Source organism: Ammodytes marinus, assembly GCF_949987685.1.
Source record: "Ammodytes marinus genome assembly, chromosome: 18".
Taxonomy (NCBI): Eukaryota; Metazoa; Chordata; class Actinopteri; order Uranoscopiformes; family Ammodytidae; genus Ammodytes; species Ammodytes marinus.
This window is the reverse complement of record NC_137222.1, coordinates 13,468,256-13,479,005: the sequence shown is the minus strand read 5'-3', so window position 1 is coordinate 13,479,005 and position 10,750 is coordinate 13,468,256.

Here is a 10,750-nt window from a genome sequence, read left to right as displayed (position 1 = left end):
TTTACAATATTATTTAGGCCTACTACTTTGAAAAACACAAGTGAAGCCAAATTGATTTGCACTCTTAGTAAGCTGGACCCTTTTTGTGTTAAAAACCAGTGAGTCGATGTTAATACACATCAGAAGTCTATTTAGTACCACAGGGATCGCAGGTGTGTGTGTGTGTGTGTGTATGTATGTGCGGAGGAGGAGGGCACCTCTCAGATATACTATATTTTACTTTCTTTTTGATCCTGTGTGTGGATTTGTTATTATTCATTGTGTGCATCCCATGTAACAATACCCTAAGCTCAGTGTGTATGTGTGTGTGTGTGTGTGTGTCCAGTACTTGAAGGGGCATATGTGCGTGTGTGTGTGTGTCAGAGTGTCCCCTATATGTTACATTTACCTAAACTGCTGCTCGCTCTTTTTCCTGCTTCATTTTGACAAATTTGCGTTTCCAGGAAGCCTCTGAGGTCAGCGCAGCATCTGTTGCTACTTAGGTTCAAGATGCAGTCATGATCAGCACTTGCGCACACACACACACACACACACACGCACGCACGCACGCACGCACGCACACACACACACACACACACACACACACACACACACACACACACACATACACACACGTGCACGGTGCAGGAGCTGCTTTGTATAAGTTACTGAAGAACTGAGACCCAATCAGACATGAAGGCGTGTTTAAAGTTCCTAAAGTGACTTTAAATAGGAGCCCAGGTCTAGACCTCCTGGTTTAACGGAGAGGTTAAGAGGTTGTATGTGAGGGAAATGGATCACTATTTTAAGTAATCTAAATGAGAGCAAAATAATGTTTGCATAATAATATCAAAAAGTATGCACCAGCCCAATGCAATACAATAATGCAATATTATTATATATAGAGTATAAACAGTATAAAGTAGTATTGTTAATAAGCTCTCTCACGATGTCCTATGTTCTTAGAATGTGTGCAAGTTCAGTATGTGAGCTTGTGTGTGTGTGTTTTTCTTCTTGATGTATGGGAATACTGACATGCAGACAGACATTTTCTCAGACCTCAGTCCACCTGGATGGTTATGTTGGCCGCATTGGTCTGGCCAAAGGGTCCACTGCATCAACCCACGTGTTTCCCTCTGTCAGTTTTCATTGCCCTTCATTCACATCTCTTCTCCCCCGAAACCACATTCATGACCAAACATGGCCTGATCCCTTCAAAGCGATACTTTGGAATACCTCAGTAAAATAACCTCAGTGAAAAACCTCAGATACTTCAGTGATACCGCAGAGATGGAAGAAGAAGAAGAAGAAGAAGAAGAAGAAGAAGAAGAAGAAGAAGAAGAAGAAGAAGAAGAAGCCCATTTTGCTCTCATGGCTTCTGGAACGGGTTGGAGGAGGAGACCCTGAGCTAAAGAGATGAGAGAAGCCAGATCTGTAAGGGAACGTTTTTTTTTTTTTTTTTTTTGCTCTTGGTTTGGTTCGAAGCCACAGGAACTGGGCTTCACAGCCAAGTCCCTGAGCAGAACCAAGGTAACCTCAGCGGGTTAAATAGAACCCAGAACCGCAGATCGCAGACCCCTGTCTCGGTATGCAGAGAGGGCTCTGGATTCCAGTTCAACCTCATGTTTGTTTTTCTTCACATTCATGCCAATGGAGAGAAGCAGAGATTCAAAACATGCATACTGTATGTGATTTTACTTCAAACACACAACCCAATGCAATTCACAATTTATCACGTCCCGATAAAAAACAGAACACCTCTATCTAAAGCAACAGTGTCTTGTCTAGTTGATGGTCAGATTATCTGAGGTTAAGGAGAATACTGTTTACTGTGTTCCTATCACTCTCTGGCGTTCAGGTTAGACAACTAATTGATCATTGATTATTATTAATCGATGAGGTGATGGTTAGTCAGATATATTTCTAATATCAGGACACAGCAATGCATAATTGCACTTTAGTGCACTGACTGTCTGAAAATGGTGTCTCAACTGTCGACCAGAAGAACTGTGTTTACTTTGTAGAGCCTTTTACTTAACCTGATGTACAGTAGCTTACTGCTCTTTGCAAAGGATCCCCATTGTTAGAAAAACATAACTAGACACACCATCGCACAAGGTGACATGTCGGTTCTTTATTTTTAGGCAATCACACGTACAGTACAATCCCACATGCTACACTATTGCACCAATTCTACATTTAAAAACAGTCACCGAGTTGTTTTATATGGCACATAGGCTATCAATGTTTTATGTGACAAAGATAGGCCTAATGCTATTGCTGTATTTAAAGGGGGCCTCAGTTAACAAATGAAATAATGATTTCACATTTTCTCCTGCCGCATTTTACAAATCACATGTTGAAGAGTTGTGTATTAGCAGCCAAACATAAAACATAATACTGAATGAGGATATATTGAACTGAATGTATCAATTTTAAAGTGGCCGTTAGAGGAACTGCAGCTGAACACACTTCACACGTGTCACAACAACACATTTTTTCATATCTGAATGGTGCATAAGAAGCTAAAGCCAGCAGGATGTTATCTTAGCTTGGCATAAAGACTTGAAACAAGGGGAAAAGCTGGCCTGGTTCTAACCACAGGTAACAAAACCAGCCAACCAGCGCCAGTAAAGCGAAAACATTTAAACATTTGAACTTTTTTTGTTTGTTATGATCCGTACAAGGACTATTTTTTTGGATGGGGTTAGAATTTTGATTTACATTTAATTTTTATTTAACGGATTTATCAAACAAAATCAGCTTTAGAGTTGTTGGTTTCACCATTTTCAAACGTTAAGCTAAGCAAAGCTAAGCTATCTGGGTGCTGGCTGTAGACTTCTATTTAAAGGACAGAGGAGGGAGTGGTATCGTGCATGTAAATAAATAAGTGCAATTCCTAAAATGTCAAACTATTACTTTCCAATCATCAAAGAAATAGCAAAAAAGTGTCTTTTTACAAGCCGCCATGTTGGAATTCAACCTTTTTCTGTTGCCTTTTTCGGCAGTACTGCTGAGTTGCGAGCGTTGCCGAGCTGCACAGAGATGTTAAGATGCTGCCCTGCGGGGTGATGGACTCTGCGTGGCCTGCCGTGTTAACAGCACAGACCTGTTAGAGGAGCGAGGACCACCCCAACGCAGCTTCCCTCAACAAACCTCAACCAGATGTGTAATGAAGGCCGGTGTATGCGCGTGAAGTAGGTGTGTGTGTGTGTGCGTGTGTGTGTGTGTGTGTGTGTGTGTGTGTGTGTGTGTGTGTGTGTGTGTGTGTAGCCTATGTGTGAGTGTAATCATTCTCACCTGTGATGCTGTGTGTGCTGATACAACCTCCTGGGTGGAGGCTAATGGATGCAACCTATAGCAATGCCCTGTTGGGTTCGACCGAGCGTTTTCTGCCTGTCTGTCTCCCCCCTGTGTCTCTCTCTCCCTCTCCCGTCACAATTTTGCACATCTTACATTATCTCACCCTCCGCTTTTTCTTTACTCCTTGTCCAACATTTTCTTTCTCTATTTGCGGTGTGTTCACTTCCCCCTCAGGGCTTACATGCGGAATTCATTTTCATATTCCCTTTCCATATTTCCCCTTTCTCCCAAAGTCCTACACAACTGACAGCCATGCTCCCCCCTTTACCTCCTGTAGGCCTACCCCCTCCACCTCCTCCTCCCATTCATCCCCTCATCCCTACCTTACAGCTGTTGTTTTGGATTAGTCAAATAGCTCCTGTCAAATCCAGTGATCCCTCTCCTTTACCACCCACGGAGTCGCACACTGCACACTCCACACTCACTCCCCCTATTGCGTCTCTTTTTCACACGTGCACGCAAACCGTATTGACGTCCCTGACAGGTGCGTGTCAAGGTGCCTCCGTGGGGCGAAGCCGTGAGGTTGCGGTGGTTTCACAAGGGCTCTGCAGGCTTTTTTCTTTTCTTTTCAGGTCCAGGAAGGCGCGACGGTGCAGGCGTACTGCTCACACCTCTCAGTTTGTTGTTCTAAACCGGACAAGGAGCGTCACACAAAATTCCCAGCGTTTTGACTTTCCCTGGAATTCACCTTTACCTTTCAACTGTTCATCTCTTCTCCTTCTCCTGCCTCGAGGAGTCTTTTATTGTTTTTCCTTTTTCTTTTTTTGTGTGTGTGGAATTTTGACAGCTGCAGGTCTGGTCATCCATGCTGCATGGGCGAGACAGACTGACATTGAAAAGGGTTTTGACACGATGATGGCAAGAGTAATAGTGTTATTTCAGTCATTTGGAGAGAGGGGGTTACTGCGTGTTGGTGTGTGTGTGTGTGTGTGTGTGTGTGTGTGTGTGTGTGTGTGTGTGATAGAGAGAGAGAGTAAGTCCAGTTGCAATAGCACAGCAAAGATATGCATAGAAGCAGATTTGGAAAAATAGAAATTTGACAGAGACATGTTGAATCAACAATGTTGTTTTAGTGATTACAGACATATAAAGATCGCTCTTTTGAGTTTCAGTGATATAGTATAGGGCTGTGGTGCAAAGATCACAAAGGAGTAGCTGTTATGAAGGAGTGGCAGAAGGTCTCCTTAGGACTCCATAAGGTCTACATCTTTTAACATTAACTGGTCACCACACAAGCATGTATAACGGTCAAGTTCACACAAGGCAATGGTTAGTGCTTGAGAAAAAAAAATGGGGAAAATTTTAACTCGGCTAAACATTTGCAATCAAGCTAGTAGGCCTAGCTCTTTGGAAGGGCACAGCTGTAGCTTAATGCTCATGTTAGCTTGTTTAAAATGACAATGTCAGTAGGCCTATGTTGATGCTTAGCAGATTGCATTGTTGACCACGTTCAGCATCTTAGTTCAGTGAGTTAGCAACCTAACACTTGCTAACACAAAGGCTGACCTGATGATGTCATTAGATATAAAAGCTAAGGGATCATCAAAGTTATTGCAAAGTTATTCCCTAAACTTGGGGAAATTAATGTATTTTCCAAATTTCATGGCAAGCTATCCAATTGTTGTCGAGACATTTCACTTTAATCAACCTTTCATGCAATTAAAACATGTTTCTCTCATCTGTACATATAGAGCCCATATTCCCAGAAAATGCAAAGCTTACCCAGTGGTTCAATGCTTATCCTCATCATACTGCAGGCCCCATATTCAGATCTGAGTGTAACCCCCTTTCTGCCCCCCAAATGCATTAAACCTTCAAGGAAAATGTGATATTCTTTTAATTAGACTACTGTCTCCTCTGTTTAAGCACTCACATATTAAGCATGGTAGCCGTCAGGGTCTTTATGACCATATAAATGATGTTTTAATCACACATACACACACACTAATACACATAGATTGATGTGGTGGCTTTAATCAGGTACAGAGCTCCGTGCCAATTACAAGTATTTCTATCCAGTTAGCAGACGCTATTATAAAACCATCAGCGTCTTACACGCTCGGCGAGTGTGTGTTTGTGTGTGAGAGAGAGGCATTACTGAGCCATGCAAAATATAAATACATTCAGGGTTTCATTTTCAACTAATGATGTTCAAATAAATACATATTAGAACGCAAGACGTAATTGGTTTTGCTCGATACAAGCTTTTCTAAATTAACATCCAAATTGAAATATTTCCTATTTAACCTGAGACCTCCGGGGAACCCTCTCCAAGACTCTATGTGGTTCTCTTGACCCGATGGTTTATTTTCCACAAGTCACCTCGGATTCAAAACTGTTTAACTCATAGCTGGTCAAAGTGCTTGTCAGTAAAGATCAGAACTTTTGGAAATAACATCTTGCCGCCTCCTCTTTTTTCCTCTTCCCCTTCCTCCTTGGCCTTCGCTCGGCTTGGTCTCTCCATCCTGGTGTTTTCTCTCCATTGGCCCCCTCTGCCCTGCACTCTCCTTCAGCTGTGGACAAGATCCCACCTCCTCCTACACGCACAGGCTTCCTCTGTAAGACAATGGCAGCGCACAGTAGCTGTGTGTACACAAAGAGATGTGTGTGTGTGTGTGTGTGTGTGTTTTCCCCATTTTTATTGCAAATATGCTTATGTGTGTAGGTGTAGTATCACTTATCAGTTACTAGAAGCATCTGTATGTATATTCCTGTATTAAAATATCTCTGCAATGTTTATGGATCTTGTGCGTGCATATTATCTATGTGGTTTATACATTATATATTTTATTGTGTGTGTGTGTGTGTGTGTGTGTGTGTGTGTGTGTGTGTGTGTGTGTGTTTTCACATGTAGATTTATGATGCAGGAAACAGCGACTGTGTCACTGTAAAACAATAGAAGATTCACAGCTCTTCTGCAAACACATACACACACACACACGCACACACACACATACACACACACACACACACACACATACACACACACACACACACACACACACACAAACACATGCACTATTTTGGCACTCACTTCTCCAGAGACCCCTCTGCTTCTACTGCATGGAACTCCCTTCCTGCTGCCATGCTGATAGAAGCACACACACACACACACACACACACACACACACACACACACACACACACACACACACACACACACACACAGTAAGTGACACGTCCCTTGGGCTCGCAAGTCCTCAGCATAAAGCTTCAAAGGTAAGGGTAAAATAATTAAATAAATAAAACACAAGTGAATGAATAAAGACAGGAAATAAAAGTCAGAGTTTTTTTCATGTCCATGTACCATCTGTCAGATTTATTTATGAGATTATGCATGTAAGGAGAAATAGAGGAAAGTGTGTTGTGTGTACGTGTGTGTGTCGTCCTCGTATATCAGCTAACTGTCCTTTCCGGGCTTTGATAAACAGTGTCACACACAGCCATATACGCTACCTTCAGACTGGAAATCACTACATTATTGTTTCAAAGAAAATGATAGATTCCCAGTCTTAGCCTATAGCCTGCCCACAGTGTGCAATCTTCATGAGACAATGGCTGTGAGTGCCAGTGTTCACTTATAGTGGTATAATAAGCTTTCTTCCATGTGACCCCCTCCCTCCCCCCACCCCTCTGCGTCGATGGAAGTGGTGAAGGCCCTCTTCAGACAGGCAAAAGACATAGACGCTACCGGCATCTCCCCCCTATGAATGCAGACAGTCACCCCGAGAGATAAAGGTGATATAAAATACATGAGATTATGGTTGTTTCATTGAGCCTTTCCCCCAATTCTCTGGCACAATGCGGTAACAGTCAATCACCTTGCATAAAACAGCCCTAAATATAGGGTTTAGGACTTGCTACACCACTACCCACAGGCTTGTAATTGAAACTTTTCCATTCTGTTTTTTTTTTTTTTCTCCAAATGCTTTGGCTGCCGACGGAGAGATTGGCAGCTCTGAGTGGCCAGCAGATGAAGCGGCTGGCACGCTAATGAATAGAACGCTGATTGCAGGATCCCCAAGATGCAAATTACTGTGCCTGCCACCCCCTGACGACCGGCAATTACCGGGCCGCCGCGTATGCCTCGTGCATATTCATCGCAAACCACTGGGCATATTGATCAACAACTCGCTTCAAGCAACAAAAAAAAGCAGTGAAATATATGTCGCTCAGTCCGTCTCTCTGTGTTCCTGCTATCAGAAATCGACACAGTACCATTTAGTAGGACAAGCCCTTTAACTATGTAAGGAGTATTTAATTTAATCAGGCTCAGTTATGGGCCAAAGAAGAAGTGACGAAACATGTCACTCATTAGAAAATAATAGTCTTAATTCAAATATTAATCCTGCTTGTAGGTTACTTTATCTAATTAACTTAAAGGTCACTGATAATATGGTTTAACAATAAGAACATGCAGCTGTAAGGTTTGCCTTTAACTGGACGAATAGAGTATTTCGGTTTTCAAAGATGATTGGGCATATCTTATTCAACTTAGAATTAAGTTCATAATTAAAGTAGTGTTACATTCAATGTTTTCTTTTCTAAATATGCTTTACACGACACATGTCCTTTAAGCATTAGTTCACTTTCATTTAGTTTTAACACAAATCACAAATCTTATTAAGTCAGAATTAAGTCATTATACTAATAGCCAATAATTAGGGGCTGTGTTAAAATAACAGGCATTTTTCCTGTTCCAATGCTGCTAATAAGCACTTACCTGATCAGTATTTAACCCTCAGCACTGATGCTTTCCTGTTTTGGTAAATGTTTTATGAATTTAACTGATTAACTCATAGTTTGTCGAGCACACTTTTTATGGAATCATTCCTGAAAACATACACACACACATGCACATGCACGTGCACGCGCACACACACACACACACACACACACACACACACACACACACACACACACACACACACACACACACACACACACACACACACACAGTGCAGTGCAGTGCAGACTTCAGGACATGGAATATGAATATGAAAGGGCTTCTTTCAACAACAACGGAAAAACAAGAGTGCTGCCAGCGAGTTAATGGGACCAAATGAAGGAAAGCTTAGCAACATCGGATTTAGAGCGCTCTCCCTCAAAACAAACATCCAATGATCACATTAGCGATGGATCACAGAGCGGTGTCATTATTGTCTTGTATGTCTTGTCTGGTTTAGAGCCTTGGTCATTTCCATGTTTCAAAAAAACTAAACTGATCTGAAATGACAAAAGCTTCTTTCCTGGAGAGCAACATTTTCAAAATTATATTTATTTATTCTTTTCCCAGTCTCATTTTCAGTTTACTGGGGGGGGGGATTTATACTGTGGGCCCGACAGTGTGCATGTGATATTTAGCATTCTTTACGCTGAATAACCCAACCCATATTAAAGGATAACATTCCCTTTTTTTTTTTACTTGCACACAAGAATCACATGTCTAACACACAGTGAGCAACTGTAACCTCAGTTACTTGGCACACTACGGAGAACTCATGCCAGCTTCATTATACTGTATGACTAGTGACCAACTGTTACTAGTAGAATTAATATATTGCTAAGTCCAGTACACCATATCAACTTGCATTTAAATGTACATCTTTACATTGTTATAATAATAAATAAATAAAATTGTTGAATTAAAGTCTACTACCTGCCCCCGGGTTTTCTGTTTGTCAGTTCATTTGATCATACTTAACTGAGAATAATAACTGTGTTAAAGTCCCTGAGAACCATTCTTAGTAATTATTCATAAAAAATATACATTTATGACACACCCAGAGTTAGACTTGGAAAAACACCCAATAGTTACATCTAAACATGGGCTCAATTTTCAAAATCTCGGTTTATCTGATTCACCAGAACTGTGTGGGTGTGGGTTGGTCAGATTTGACTGAGAGATATTTTCTCTTTAATTGTATTAAACATTTCAAATGAGAGGAAAACAGTTAATTCCTGATTGGTGCAGTAAGATGTGCAACATCACCCTTTTCAAACCAGGTCTTACCCACTTCACACCAAAGACAAGGACGAAACCATAACATGCTTAAATCCCTCCAAAAAAGAAAAGAAAATATCCCAAATTGTTCCACCTTTGGCAGAATGTTTTATGTTGAAATCGCTCATATAGTACCAAGAGAAAATGGGTTTTCAGAGCCTTTCAAATGTTATTTTGAAACATGTCCATGTCCACAATTAGATAATCATGCAGGACCTGTGTTAGGTGATATTCTACTTTACTGGTGCAATTTTCAAAATGTATTTCAAATAAACAAAACCAACAGTGGTAAGTGGAGCTTGAAACTGGACCCTCAGCAGTTTAAACTTTCACAGTGGGAAGATTGTGAGAAACTGGCCTATACAACTTCTGCCAAGGTGCCACTGAGAAAAGCACCAAAGTCATATATCTGGTACAGTGGCTCAGCTGTCAACAGGACTGTAGTAGAGCCTCTGAGCAGTTCCCGAGGGTGCTGCCCTCACTCTCTCTGCTGCTACGTCCCCGTGAACAGGATAAGAGTGTGGTCTGCTTGGGGAAGTTTTCCTCTTCAATGAGGGTTAACACACACACACACACACGCACACACGCACGCGCACACACACACACACACGCACGCGCACACACACACACACACACACACACACACAAAACACAGACCTCTTTCCCTTTCAACCTTTCATACACTCACCAGCTATGCATATAGATGCATATCTTAAATATTACCAACCCTTTTGATAACAATCTCTGCTCACATACCCAAAACGGACAAGAGGGGAAAGATCTGATAGTTAAAGCAAAGGAAAAGAAAGAGCGAGTGCAGGTGCTGACCTCCAGAGTTGCTATCTAACATAGTCGTTATCTGTATGTAATTGCTCTGCTGCAGATTATTATCTTCTTATCAGAGGAAAAGCTGGTGTACTGAGGTCCCCCCATCAAATCTAGACTCTGCTGGGCCTAAATTGCACCAATCAGGGTCTGGAGTGCAGCAGTGCTTTGAGTCCCTTAAATTTGTGGAATAAGGAATAATAACTGATTCCCCTCGTTACCTCAGATTGAAACTTTCGATGGGAAACTGTGAGAAACTATAACCAGAGGCGGTAGAAAAACAATAGAAATATTGAGCCTAAAAAGAAAAAAAGCCTGCATCTGCATGGATCACGACTTGTTTGTTTACATGTGTATCACAGTACTGAGTGATTTGAAACCCCAGATTTATTTATGTATAATTAAATTAAGTCACAAGTCAGACGCAACAAAGATCACTGATTTTCCTGTTCATGGAACATTTACGTATTAAATGATAGTATATATCCATATTCCAAACTGTCCAAGGTGTTAAGAGAACTGTCATTTGATTTAAGTTAAATAAAACATTTGATCACCTGACAAAAAAAAAGATGACAT